This window comes from Myodes glareolus, chromosome 17 (genome assembly GCF_982192425.1).
Source record: "Myodes glareolus chromosome 17, mMyoGla1.1, whole genome shotgun sequence".
In the NCBI taxonomy this organism is placed as follows: Eukaryota; Metazoa; Chordata; class Mammalia; order Rodentia; family Cricetidae; genus Myodes; species Myodes glareolus.
In genome coordinates this window covers 11,757,187-11,772,236 of record NC_142042.1, presented here as the reverse complement: position 1 = coordinate 11,772,236, position 15,050 = coordinate 11,757,187, and the positions used below count along the sequence as shown (strand labels likewise).

The 15,050-nt window shown below is 39.7% G+C and overlaps 1 protein-coding gene across 3 annotated transcripts in view; it reads left to right on the top strand.

The window, feature by feature from the left end:
• The window catches only part of Ttll7 (tubulin tyrosine ligase like 7), a 121,265-nt gene that overhangs the window by 23,389 nt on the left and 82,826 nt on the right, over window positions 1–15,050 (top strand). The window contains exons 1-2 of one of the 3 annotated variants that reach the window (XM_048453615.3): window positions 4,072–4,203; window positions 5,088–5,237. The exons of the other annotated variants lie outside the window; for them this stretch is intronic. The gene's annotated coding sequence lies outside the window, so the exon portion shown is untranslated. Of the gene's footprint in view, window positions 1–4,071; window positions 4,204–5,087; window positions 5,238–15,050 lie in introns of those variants that run through there. 3 annotated transcript variants of the gene reach the window in all.

Sequence of the window (15,050 nt, the reverse complement as noted above, 5' to 3'; positions counted from 1 at the left end):
ATTTATTCATTGCCTTGCTCAAATAATTATATCTTCTCAAACCAGTGAAAACTTTTCATAGTCTGCTTTAATAAACATGTGATAACCCATTATTTACTATATTAATTGAATACATTTAGATTGTTTACACTTTGCTGCTTTCCTTTTTTATTTTCTAATTTTAAGCGATTCATTTATTTTTAATGTGCATAAGTGTTTAGTGTGCATGTATACACACACACACATATTGAGGGGTTGGGGAGTGTGTGTGTAGTGCCTACAGAGGTCAGTGGGGGCATTGAATTCCTAGAACCAGAGTTATAGGTGCTTGTGAGCTGCCGTAGGAATAGAACCTGAGTCCTCTGCAAGAGTAGTCAGTGATCTTAACTGCTGAGTCAGCTCTCTGGCTATTGTCTTTATTTTCTATTTTCTCTTTTTTAAATTGATTTTTATTGAGCTCTACATTTTTCTCTGCTTCCCGTCCTGCCTCTCCCCTCCCCTCTTTAATCCTTCCCTAAGGTCCCCATGCTCCCAATTTACTCAGGAGATCTTGTCTTTTTCTACTTTCCATGTAGATTAGATCTATGTAAGTCTCTCTTAGTGTCCTCATTGTTGTCTAAGTTCTCTGGGATTGTGGTTTGTAGCCTGGTTTTCTTTGATTTATGTTTAAAAACCACCCATGAGTGAGTACATGTGATAATTGTCTTTCTGTGTCTGGGTTACCTCACTCAAAATAATGCTTTCTAGCTCCATCCATTTTCCTGCAAAATTCAAGATGTTATTTTTTCTGTTGCGTAGTACTCCATTGTGTAAATGTACCACATTTTCCTTATCCATTCTTCAGTCAAGGGGCATTTAGGTTGTTTCCAGGTTCTGGCTGTGACAAACAATGCTGCTAATAACATAGTTAAACACATGTCCTTGTGGTACAATTGAGCATTCTTTAGTTATATACCCAAAAGTGGTAATTACTGGTATTATTATTCTTGAGGAAGGTTGTTTCCTAATTTTCTGAGAAATTGCCACACTGACATGCAAAGGGGCTCTATCAGCTTGCATTTCCACCAGCAACACAGGAGTGTTCCCTTTACCCCACAACCTCTCCAGCATAAGTTGTCATCAGTGTTTTTGATCTTGGCCATTCTTACAGGTGTAAGATGGAATCTCAGAATTGTTTTGATTTGCATTTCTCTGATGACTAAGGATGTTGAGCATTTCCTTAAGTGTGTTTCAGCTGTTTTAGATTCCTCTGTTGAGAGTTCTCTATTTAGGTCTGTACTCCATTTTTATTTCAAAGAGTGGCTTGGTATGCTCCAACAGTTTAGATGATTTTCTTAGGACTAGCTTCTGAACTTGGAATCCTTAACCTAAGGCATGCATATATGTGACCTAATTAACCTAGACACACATATATATGACCAAATTGAGGATTTTCAGTGCTTTGGGTGGCTTTTCAGACTCTTTGTTACTGATGATCTAGAGACTATAGATTACCTTCAGGTGAAGCAACAGCTTCAATTGCTTTCACTTTATTTCAGTAATTTGCGATGCTCATTTTTCTAATTAATAACAGTAAAATCAGTTATTCGTAAAGTGATGATTTATGAATCAATGAGACATATGAGACAATAGTTTATTGTTGTGTTTTGAGGTATGCTATTTGTAAATCTCATTTCAAATTTAGTATTACAATGCTGAGTCAGTATAATCTAGAAAGTAAATTAAGAAAACTTGGCCCTGTCCACCGTGGCACACTCTGCTTGACTGTACTTGCTTCCTTTCTGGGAATATAAATATTTCATTTACCAAGGAATTCCATCACCTTCATGCTGTCTTTGCCAAAGTAATATAACCAAGGAACTGCTGACACTGGATTTTGTCAAGTGGTGTTTTTGTGCTCAAGTGGAGAAAATAGAAACGATAAAATTGAATAGAAGCATTTTGCAGCTGTTGTTTAAAATGATAAAATTTAAAGAAATATTCGTGGTAGAGAGATAGCTAGTCAGTTAAAATCGCTTGATCCTCTTCTAGAGAATTTAGGGCTTCACTCCCAGCACTCACATAACGGGTCACATATGAAACTACAGTTCTAGGGGATCCAACACTATTGTTTTGGCCTTTGTGGGCACCAGGAATGCATCTGGTACACAAAAATACATGCAAGCAACACACACACACATACATACACACACATATACACACGCATGCACACACATTAAAGAAGACATATTTATAGAGTGCTACATTGTGCAGACGTGTGTTAGTCAAAGAAAAATTCCCCTTTCATATTCTTTTTCATGTTTTATATTATAAGCATGGTCTTCTCCCGGGAGTAAAGAGTTTGTCCTGAAATAAGTGTGCTCAGTCCTTGTTAACATCTTTAAGAAGAATAAGTTGTATGGATTTTAAGTAAAATATAATAAGTAAAACAGTAAGAAAGGAGGGGAGCTGGGAATGGTGGCTTATGCTTGAAATCCAAGGACCCAGGGGGCTGAGGTACAAGGATAGCAGCCCAGCTGGGGCTCTGCCCAGACTACAAAGGAAAGCGTTGTTTCAAGAAACAAAACACAAGCAACATCCACAAAGAATAAACAACCTTAATGCCTGTTACTAATGTTCTTTCTGCAACTCGGCCCCTCAAGTGGCATAGGAGAACCCCACTTAATAATTGTGTGGACTAGGTTTATGAAGTTCGGTTTCTACTTCACAATTTAGGGTGAGGCCTGCATGGGAAGACAACAACGAAGAACCGTGAGTAGGAAGGATGAGTCAGCTCCCTGGCCCCAGTGTTCTAAGAATCAAAAGCATCCCAGGCTCCTATTCTAGCTGGTTGTGATGGTTAATATTGACAGTCAACTTGGCAGGATCTAGAATCTCCTAGGAGACAATGCCGCAGGCTTGCTAGGAAGAATTATCTAAATTAGATTAATTGAGGGGCAAAGGCTTGCTTCAGCTGTGGGCGCCACCATTCCATGGGAGAGTTAGCTCAGCCCCAGCATTCATCGTGAACAGCTTCCTGACTGTAGATGCGGTGTGACCAACCGGCTGCAAGCTCCCACGGCTATGACTCACTCGTCACGATGCCCTCAAACTAGGAACCGTACTCAATTCTTTCATCCTTAACTTGCCTTTGTTGGGCATTTTGTCGTAACAATGAAACAAGTAACTAAAGAGTCTCTGAGTCTTCCATTCTATACCGAACACAGTACAGATTCATATATGTGCATATATTATGCTCGAAATAAAACCTGCTTTGCTCCAGAATTCAGCTGTTTTATAACGTTAACTACTAAGTACCAAGAAGTAAATAAAATGGACCCCTGGTTAGCCAGAGTGACTTCTCCACTGAAACCATTAATCACAGGCAATTGACACTGGGCTTATTATGCTTAAAATGCTTGTCATGGTGAGTGAGGAGCGGAGGTGTGTGGCTGATAAAGGGAGGAAAAAATGCAGGGAAGCTCGTTTGGGAGGCATGAGAGCTGCTACTCAGCACTCATGTTTCTCTGCCCAATACCGATGCGCCCTGGAATCTGAGCTATACAGCTGTGGCATTGACCTTCACGTTGCCCATTACGGTTGTTGCTGTTACGGTGGAGCCAAGGACATGGTGCTGTTTTATACTTTGCTTTCAAGCCCAGACAGTATCCTCCAGCACCAATGGTGCTGGTTGTCATGACTCCCACCCAGGGGCCTGTGGCATTGATTGGCTGATGTCCCTGGGGAATGGTCCCTGTAGGGACTGCCTTAGGATACAATTCTATCTCTTACCCCCAAGCTCAGCAATTGCCCATAAAAACTTCTCCCCTTATATAGTACAGGCTATTTTTTTTTAGAACTGAAGTAGTTGGTTTTCATGTTTTTGTGCAAGTTTGTCACTTTTTTTAATCAAGAAGAACTGCTAACACTAGGGTCCAGTTTTAGCCAGAATTTTATAAAGCTGTATTTTGAGGAGAAGTGAGTTAGAAGCCCTCTGTTGATTGTGAGTGCCTAACTTTTTTTTCTTTCTCTCCAGAGTCAACATTGTTAGGGTGTTTAAACTAGAAGCAATCCGCGTTGCGCTCTTTCAGACTTGAGTGCCTGTGTCCACGGCACGGATTGTCGGCCTTAGACCGGCTGTGGGCGAGGATTTCCGGTCTGTCAATCTCCTGCCCCGAGCTGCTGTGTTGCTGACGCTCCTTCTCTGCAGCCACAGATCTGTGCTCTTGAGCTCACCTTGTCGAGGTCAGGATGCACGAGGGCCTCACCCTAGCCCAGGGCTGAGGTATGGCGTGAGTCACACACGCTGTTCTCACCGGGAGGATGTTACCCAGCAGGCTTGTCCTCCAGGGAATTATGATGCTGGATGCAGAGTGAGAACCTCAGGGCTTAAAGGAGCTGTTGCTCTCATTAATTTTTTACACTAGAAATAGTGATAGCTGGTAAGCTGCCATTTTCCAGCCAAGATAAAGTTTCATTGCCAGACACAACATTATCTCATTTACTCGAGAAAACAAAACTTGTGTAGTTCAACTCTGCAAAAGTGCTTTTAAAACTCCTGCCTTTTATTTTATACACACTGAAAGTGACTTTACGGACAGCTCTTACTTTGCACTATTTCCATGCACTCAAAAAAGGAAAATATAAGTAAGACAAACTGGTTAAGACATTCTCTTAAATGTCTTCCCCTTAGAGGACAGATTCCTTTGAGTCATGCTGTGATTCATATTGTCTGACTTGGCTATGAGGAGTTGATGGTGCAGCCCAAGGGTGATGGTGATGCATAGAATTCCAGCATTCGGGAGGCCCAAGTGGGAGTATTGTCAGTCTGAGAACAGCCTTGGGGCTATGTAATGGGATGGCCTAAAAGAAACAGAAAGAAGGAAGCATGGAAGGAAGGGAAGCAGGGAGGCAGGCATGGGGCAAGAGAGTAAGCTTGCATTTGGGAGTATTTTGGGGATAAGTTTACATTTGGGAGTATTTGGGGCTATGTTCTTGTTCTGTGTTGGTATGGGGTTTTCTCTATAGTAAGTGATGTCAGTACTGTTGATTTTGATGTGTATGAATTGATGATGATAACCATGTGAAGACTGGTCCCTTGATGATTATGATTATAAAATGTATTACAGTTTTAGAGAGAGGGGAGAGAAAAGATGCTGATTTAAGGAATTTCCTCATGTGACTGCGGAGGCTTGCCCGTCCAAAATTGGCTGACAGACTTGGAGTACAGAGGAGGGATGGCACAGAACGTGAATGCACACACGGCTGAGGCACAGAACGTGAGTGCACACACGGCTGAGGCACAGAGCTCCAGTGCACACACAGCTGAGGTATAGAGCCCGAATGCTCACACGGGTGAGGCACAGAGCGTGAATGCACACAGGTGAATTCACCCCCGCCTGAGGCACTGGGCTTTAATGCACACCCAGCTGAGGCATAGATGGGTACCTTTCTGGGGAACCTCAGTCTGATTTCTCTTTTACTTTCAGCCAGCTGAATGAGGCACACTCATTCAGTTATAGAAAATAAATGCCTGTAGATTTAGAGATTAATTGCATCTACAAAGTACCTTTGCAGCAACATGCACGCTGACATTTGAACAAATATATGGATAAGGTGAGACACATACAATTCAGAATTACACGGAGACTGCCTTTATTTGTGGTCTTAAAAAGGAGACTGCAGATCTTGATTTGCTACTTATGCTATTGCTGAGGATTTAATTATTGCTGTGCAATTTTAGCTTTTCCATCATCGATTGCCCTCTTATTTATTTATTTATTAAAAACAATCTTTAATCATTTTATATACCAGTTCCCACTCTATCCCTTCCTCCTACTCCCTCTACTTTCCCTCCACCCCCATTTACTTCTCAGAGAGGATAAGGCTTTCCCTTGGGGAGTCAACAAAGTCTAACACATGACTTTGAGGCAGGCCCAAGACCCTCCCCACTATATCTAGGCGGAGCAAGGTAACCCTCCAAAGAAAATGGGCTCCGAAAAGCCAGTTCAACCATTAAATCCTGGTCCCATTGCCATTGGCTCCATAGACTACTCCAGCTACACAACTGTCATCCAGATTTAGAGGGCCTAATTTCTGTCCTATGCTGGTTCCCGTGCTGTCATTCCAGAGTCAGTGACCTCCCATTAGCTTAGGTTTCAGCGTGTATCCCTATCATGGTCTCGACCCCTTTGCTCATATTATTGTTCCTCCCTCTCTTCCACTGGGATTTGGGAGCTCAGTCCAGTGCTTTGCTGTGGCTCTCTGCTTCTGCTTCTATCAGTTGCTGGATGAAGTTTCTATGGTGACAGTTAAGATAGTCATCGATCTGATTATAGGGAAATGCCAGTTCAGGTACCCTCTCCACTATTGCTTAGGGCTTTAGCTGGGGTCATCCTTGTGGATTCCTGGGAATTTCTCTAGTGCCAGGTTTCTTACTAGCCCCATAATGGCTCCCTCAATCACGGTATCTCTTTTCTTGTTCTCCCTTTTCTTCCTCATCTTGGCAATCCAGTCCCTCATGTTTTACTCCCCCCTCCCCTTCTCCACTTCCTCCCCTTCTGCCCTCCCTTCTCCCCCCACCCCCACACTCCCAATTTTATCTTGTCTATTTTCCCTTCCCAGGGGGATCCATGTATGTTTCTCTTAGGGTTCTCCATATTACCTAGCTTCTCTGGGCTCATTATCTTTTGTTTTACATGTAATATTCACTTATAAGTGAGTACATACCATGTTTATTATTCTGGGTCTGTGTTACCTCACTCTGGATGTCTTTTTCTAGTTCTATCCATCTGCATGCAAATTTCAAGATGCTATTTTTTTTTAAACTGCTGAGTAGTGCTTCATTGTGTAAACGTACCACGTTTTCTTTATCCATTCTTCGGTGAGGGGCATCTAGGTTGTTTCCAGATTCTGGCTATTACAAATAATGCTGACTGCTATGAATATAGTTGAGCAAATGTCCTTGTAGTATGATTGAGCATCCTTTGGGTATATGCCCAAGAGTGGTATTGCTGGGTCTTAATGTAGGTTCATTCCCAATTTTCTGAGAAACTGTTATACTGAACTCCAAAGTGACTGCACAAGTTTGCAATTGTACCCGTTCTACCCAGTCCCAAAGCTATTTCTCCCCCCACAAAAAAAACACACACAGAGTCTTATATTAATTTTAAATTGTTTGACCTATTACCTCAGGCTTATTAACTAGCTCTTACAACTTAAATGCACCCGTAGTTCTTGTCTATGTTTATCTGTGTGGCTTGGTACCTTTTCTCATCTTGATTCCTCTGCTTCTGACTGGTGACTGACTCTCTGCCTTGTCCCAGAATTCTCTTAGTCTGATTGTCCCACCTATACTTCCTGTGTGGCTGCTGGTCAATTAGCATTTTGTTAAGCCATTGTGAGTGACAAATCTTTACAGTGTACAAGAGCATTATCCCATAACACCCACCAACAGTGGAGGAGTGTTCACCTTACTCCACATCCTTTCCAAGATAAGCTATCATTGGTGTTTTTGATTTTAGCTATTCTGACTGGTGTAAGACAGTATCTCAGAATTATTTTTGATTTGCATTTCCTTGATGACTAAGAATATTGAGCAATTAAGTAACTGTCTTTTAGCCATTTGACATTCTTCTGTGGAGAATTCTCTGTTTAGATCTGTACCACATTTTAAAAATTGCATTATTTGGTATTTTGAGGTATAGTTTCTTGAGTTCTTTATATATTTTGGAGATTAGTCCTCTGTCTGATGTAGAGTTGGTGAATATCTTTTTCCATTCAGTAGGCTGATGATTCGTCTTATTGACTATGTCCTTTGCTTTACAGAAGCTTCTCAGTTTCAGAAGGTCCCATTTATTTACTGTTGCTCTCAGTCTCTGTGCTACTGGTGTATATTTAGGAAGTGGTCTGCTGTGCCCATGTATTTAAGGCTACTTCCCACTTTCTCTCCTATCAGGTTCAGTGTGGCTAAACTTATATTGAGGTCTTTAATTCATTTGGACTTGAGTTTTGTTCATGGGAATAGGTATGGATCTATTTTAATTCTTCTGCATGTTGACATTCAGTTATGCCAGCACCATTTGTTAAAGATACTTTCTTTTTTTCCATTGTATAATTTTTATTTCTTTGTCAAAATTCAGATGTTCATAGGTGTGTGGATTAATATCAGGGTATTTGATATGATTCCATTGGTTAGCCTGTCTGTTTTTTTTGACAAAACAAAGCTGTTTTCGTTGTGGTAGCTCTATAATAGAGCTTGATGTCAGGGATTGTGATTCCTCCAGAAGTTCCTTTATTGTACAGGATTTCTTTGGCTATCCTGTTTTTGTTCTTGTTTGTGTTTTTAGTATAAGAAGTTGAGTATTGTTCTTTCAAGGTCTGTGAAGAATTGTGTTGGGATTTTGATGGGGATTACACTGAATCTGTAGATTGCTTTTGGTAGGATTGCTATTTTTATTATGTTGATCCTACCTATCCAAGAGCATGGGCGATCTTTCCATTTTTTTTTTTGTTATTTTCTTCAATTTCTTTCTTCAAAGACTCAAAGTTATTTTCATACAGTCCTTCGCTTCTTTGGTTAGTGTTACCCCCATGCTATTGTATGTTATTTGTGGCTATTATAAATGGTGACATTTCTCTGACTTCTTCCTCAGTCCTTTTATCACATTTGTATTATTTTTTTGAATTGATCTTGTATCCTGCCATATTACAGAAGGTGTTTACCAGCTGTAGGAGTTTGCTCATAAAATTTTTGGGGTTACTTATGTATACTATCATATCATCTGTAGATCACAAAATTTGACTTCTTCCTTTCCAATTTATATCCCCTTGATCACCTTTTGTTTTCTTATACCCTTTCAAGAACTTTGAGTTCTATGTCAAATACATATGAAGAGAGTAGACAGCCTTGTCTTGTTCCTGATATTAGAGGAATCACTTTGAGTTTTTCTTCATTTAATTTGGCTGTCAGCTTGCTGTATATTGATTTTATTATATTTAGTTAGATTCTTTATATCCCTGATCTCTTCAAGACCTATCATGAAGGGGTGTTGGATTTTGTCGAAGGCTGTGACTGCATCTAATGGGATGATCTTATGTTTTTTCTTTACACTTTATTTATGTGGTAGATTACATTGGTAGATTTTCATATGTTGAATAATCCCTGCATCTCTGGGATGAAGCCAACTTGTTCATGGTGGATATTTATTTTATGTGTTTTAATTTTCCAGTATTTTATTGAGAATTTTTTTGCATTAATGTTCATGAGGGAGAATGTAATTCTCTTTCTTAGTTGAGTCTTTGTGTGATTTGGATATCATATTAACTGTAGTCTTGTAAAAACTTTAGCAATGTTCCTTCTGTTTCTATCATGTGGAAAAGTTTGAGGAGTGTAAGTATTAACTATTCTTGAACGTTCTGGTAGAATTCTGCACTGAAACCATTAGGCCTTGGGCTGTTTTTGGTTGGGAGACTTTTTATGACTATTTCTATTTCCTTAGGGGTTATTTAAGTTGTTCATCTGGTCTTGATTTAATTTTGATATGTGGTACTTATCCAGAAATTATCCTCTTCTTTTAGATTTTCCAATTTTGTGTAGTACAAGTTTTTTAAGGGTGACCTAATGATTCTCTGGATTTCTTCAGTGTCTGTTGTTTTGTCCCTCTTTTCATTTCTGATTTTGTTAATTTGTATGCTCCTCTCTCTGCCTTTTCATTAGTTTGGATAAGGGTTTGTCTATCTTGTTGATTTTCTCAAGGAACCAGCTTCTTATTTTATTGATTTTTTTTTAAAGTATTGGTTTCTTTGTTTCTATTTTTATTGATTTAAGCCCTCAATTTGATTATTTCCCGTCATCTACTCCTCCTGGATGAGTCTGCTTCTTTTTGTTATAGAGCTTTCAGGTGTGTTGTTAAGTTGCTAGTGTGAGATTTCTCCCCTTTCTTTATGTAGGCACATAGTGCTATGAACTTTTCCTCTTAGCACTGCTTTCATAGTGTCCCATAGGTTTGTGTATTCATTTTCACCAAATTCTAGAAAGTCTTTAATTTTTTTCTTATTTCTTCCTTGACCCAGGGGTGATTCAGTTGAGCACTGTTTAATTTCCATGAGTTCGTAGGCTATCTGCAATTAGTGTTGTTCTTGAATTATAACTTTAAGCTATGGTGATCCAATAAGATACAGGTGTTTATTCCATTTTTTTTGACTATTGAGGTTTGTTTTGTTATCAAGTATGTGGTGAGTTTTGGAGAAGGTTCCATGAGGTGCTGAGAAGAATCTATATTGTTTTGTGTTTGAGTGAAATGTTCTATAGACGTCTGTTAAATCCATTTGAGTCATCTCCAAGTTCTCCGTTCCTGTCTGACTGAACTGTCCATTGTTGACAGTTGAGTGTTGAAGTTTCCTACTATAAATATATGGAGTTTAATATGTAATTTATGCTTCAGTAATATTTCTTTTACATATATGGGTGCTCTTGTGTTTGGGGCATAGATGTTCAGGATTGAGAATTCATCTTGGTGGATTTTTTTTTTCTGTAATGAGTGTGAAGTGCCCTTCTCTATTTCTTTTGATAGATTTTAGTTTGAAGTCTATTTTGTTAGATATTAGGATGTAGCTAAACCTGCTTCTTTCTTAGGTTTATTTGATTGGAAAATTTTTTCCCAACCCTTTACTCTGAGGTTATGTCTGTCTTTGAGGTTGAGGTGTGTTTCTTGTATGCAGCAGAAGGATGGGTCCTGTTTTCATATTCATTCTGTTAGCCTGTGTCTTTTTAGAGGTGAATTGAACCCATTGATATTAAGAGATATTAAAGACCAGTAATTGTTAATTCCTGTTACTTTTTGGTGGTAGTGTTTGTGTTTGAGGTTTGCTTATGTCAGGTTATCTGTTTCCTGTGTTTTCGTGGGTGCAGCTAACTTCCTTGGGTTGGAGTTTCCTTCCTTCCTTTTAGTACTAGGCTTGGTTTGTGGATAGGTATTGTTTAAATCTGGTTTTGTCATGGAATGTCTTGTTTTCTCCATGTATAGTGATTGAAAGCTTTCCTGGGTATAGAAATCTGAACTTGTATTTGTGGTCTGTTAGTATCTGCAGCACATCTGTCTAGAACTTTTTTACTTTCACTGATTTCTGTCAAGAAGTCGGGTATCATCAGTGTTTTTGGTCTTGGCCATTCTTACAGGTGTAAGATGGAATCTCAGAGTTGTTTTGATATGCATTTCTCTGATGACTAAGGATGCTGAGCTTTTCCTTAAGTGTCATTCAGCCATTTTAGATTCCTCTGTTGAGAGTTCTCTGCTTAGGTCGGTACTCCAATTTTATTGGATTATTTGTATTTTTAATGACTAATTTCTTGAATTCTTTGTATATTTTGGAGATCAGACCTTTGTCTGATATGGGGCTGGTGAAGATCTTTTCCCATTCTGTAGGCTGCCATTTTGTCTTGTTGACCATGTTCTTTGCTTTACAGAAGCTTTTCAGTTTCAGGAGGTCCCATTTATTAATTGTTTCTCTCAGTGTCTGTGCTGCTGGGATAATATTTTATAAGTGGTCTCCTGTGCCAATGTGTTCAAGTGAACTTCCCACTTTCTCTTCTATGAAGTTCAGTGTGGCTGGCTTTATGTTGACCAAGACCAAAAAAAAAACTGATGATAACTTAAGCTGAAGAGGTTGTGGGGTAAAGGCAACACTTCTGCATTGCTGATGGGAATGCAAGCTGGTACAGCCCCTTTGGAGTCAGTGTGGCAATTTCTCAGAAAATTAGGAAACAACCTTCCTCAAGACCCAGCATTCCCACTTTTGGGAATATACCCAAAGAATGCTCAATTGTACCACAAGGACATGTGCTCAACTATGTTCATAGCAGCATTGTTTGTCATTGAAAGAACCTGGAAACAACCTAAATGTCCTTTGACCACAGAACGGAAAAGGAAAATGTGGTTCATTTACACAATGGAGTACTACACAGCAGAAAAAAATAATGACATCTTGAAATTTGCAGGCAGATGGATGGAGATAGAAAACATCATATTGAGTGAGGTAACCCAAGCCCAGAAAGACAATTATCATATGTAATCACTCATAAGTGGTTTTTAAACATAAAGCAAAGAAAACCAGCCTACAAATCACAATACCAGGGAACCTAGACAACAATGAGGACCCTAGGAGAGAAATACATGGATCTAATATTCATGAGAAATAGAAAAAGACAAGATCTCCTGAGTAAATTGGGAGCATGGTAACCTTGGGAGAGGGTTGAAGGGGAGGGAATAAAAAGGGAGGGAGCAGAGAAAAATGTATACCTTAATAAAATTAAAAAAATGAAAAAGAAAAGAAAGTTGGGTATAATTCTTATAGGCCTTCCTTTATATGTTTCTTGGCCTTTTTCCTTTACAGCTTTTAATACTCTTTATTCTGTATGTTTAGTGTTTTCACTATTATATGGTGAGGAGATTTTTTTCTTTTCCTTTTATTAGATTTTTTAAAAATACCAATCTACATTCCCATTCCCTCTCTTCCTCCCATTCCCTTCACACACCTTCCCACCTCACCCCCATCCAGTCCTCAGAGAGGGTAAGGCACATTGCTTTGGGGAAGGTCCAAGGCCCTCTCCACTATATCTAGGCTGAGCAAGATATACATCCAAAGAGAATAGGTTCCCAAAATGCCAGTACATGCAGTAGGAATAAATCCTGGTGTCATTTCCAGTGGCCCCTCAGTCTGCCCCAGCCAAGTAACTCTCAACCACATTCACAGGAACTAGTTTGGTCCTATGTTTGTTCCTTCCCTGTCTGGCTGGAGTTGGTGAGCTCCCATTAGCTCAGGTAGACTGTTTCAGTGGGTGTACCCATCATGGTCTTGACCTCTTTGCTCATATTATCATTCTTCCTACTCTTCAGCTAGAGTTTGGAAACTCTAGAGTTTGGAAGCTCAGTCCAGTGCTCCAATACAGGTTTCTGCCTCTGTTTCCATCAGATGATGGATGAAGGTTCTATGGTGATATTTAAGATATTCATTGGCCTGACTACAGGGCAAGTCAAGATTGGACCCCCTCTCCTCTATTGCTTAGGGTCTTAGCTGGGGTCATCCTTGTGGATTCTTGGGAATTTCTCTAGAGTCAGGTTTCTGCTAACCCTATAATGGCTCCCTCCAGCAAGCTATCTCTTTCCTTGCTCTCATTCTCAAGAGATGTCTATCCTATCCCTCAAGTTCTCCTCAACCCTCCCCTTCTCCACTCATCTTCCTCTTCCACCCTCCCTTCTCCCCCAACCTCCATGCTCCCAATTTTGTCAGGTGATCTTGTCTGTTTCCAATTTCCAGGTAGATCTATATATGTTTTTCTTTGGGTTCACCTTATTACTTAGTTTCTCTCGGATCATAAACTATAGGCTCAGAGTCCTTTGTATCCATATTCATTTTTTTGGGTCTGGGTTACCTCACTCAGGATAGTGTTTTATAATTCCATTCATTCACATGCAAAATTCAAGATGTCATTGTTTTTTACTGCTGAGTAGTACTCTAATGTGTAATTATGCCACATTTTCTTTATCCATTCTTCTATTGAGGCGTACCTAGGTTGTTTCCAGGTTCTGGCTATTGCAAATAATGCTGCTATGAATATAGTTGAACACCTATCCTTGTAGTATGATTGAGCATTCTTTGGTTATATGCCCGAGAGTGGTATTGCTGGATCCTGAGGTAGGTTGAGTCCCAGTTTTCTGAAAAACCACCATACTGATGTAAGTGACCCCAAAAACTCTACCAGAGAACTTCTACAGCGATGTGGCAGGAGACTTTTTTTTTTGTCTAGTCGATTTGGTGTTCTGTAGGCTTCTTGTACCTTCATAGGGATATCCTTCTGTAGGTTGATAAAGTTTTCTTCTATGATTTTGTTGATTACATTTTTTTTGTGCCTTTGAGCTGGATTTCTTCCCCTTAGTCTATCTCTATTATTCTTAGGTTTGGTATTTTCATGGTGTCCTGGATTTCCTAAATGTTTTGTGTTATGAATTTGTTGGATTTAAAATTCATATCTTCAATGCCTGTGATTCTCTCTTCCATCTCTTGTATTCTGTTGTTTATGCTTGTTTCTGTATTTCCTGTTCATTTGCTCAGATTTTCCATTTCCAGAATTCCCTCTGTTTATTTTTTCTTTATTGCCTCTATTTCAGTTTTCAAGTCTTTAATTGTTTGCTTTACTGGTTTGACTGCTTTTTCCTGGTTTTCTTAGCTTTCTTTAAGAGATTTATTGATTTCTTGCAATTTTTTGTTTGTCTTTTCCTCTATTTCTTTAAGGGAATTTTTCATTTACTCTTCAAGGGTTTCTATCATCTTCACAAAATTATATTTCAGGCCATTTTCTTCTGCTTCTTATATGTTAGAATGTTCATGCCTTCCTGTTGTGTGACTACTGGGTTCTGGTGTTACTATGTTGCTTTTTATGTTTTTCAATGTATTCTTATGTTGATGCCTACCTATCTCTCCTTCATTTGGGGCAGGCAGTGTCTTTGTCTCTTGGTCCAATCTTTGCAATTGTAGTCTGTGTCTCAGGGAGCTGCTCTTGGTCTGCTCTGTGCAGTTGCTGTCTGTGACTTAGGGAGCTGCTCTTGGTCTGCTCTGTGCAGTTGCTGTCTGTTTTTCAGCAAGTCACTGAGGTCTCTGTGGATGGATGGGTTTGCGGGTGGAGTGGTACTTGCAGATTACAGGGTCTGATTGATAGGGTGGGTGTTGGAGCAGTCTGCCTGTGGGAGGCTTGCCTAATGGCCATCTAGCACAGCTGAGATGGGTTGGGGAGGGTCTCGGGGTTATAGCCCAGGATCTAGGGCTTAGAGACTGGACTGTCCAGCTGGGGAGCTGGTTACTCACCTCCTGGTCTGCTCTATTCTGTCTTCGATTGCCTTCTTAACTGTAGGTGAATTTATCAGCTGATGAGAAAGAATTAGAAGGGCCTAATTTTTATTTTGTCATTCTCACAATTTATGTATTGTCTTTACCCCAATACATTGTGCAGGCAGTACAAATTGTAGGATTATAGGTCAAAGGGTTTGTGACTAGGTTGGTTCCAATCCCTCATCTAGAATTTTTGCCTGGTTACC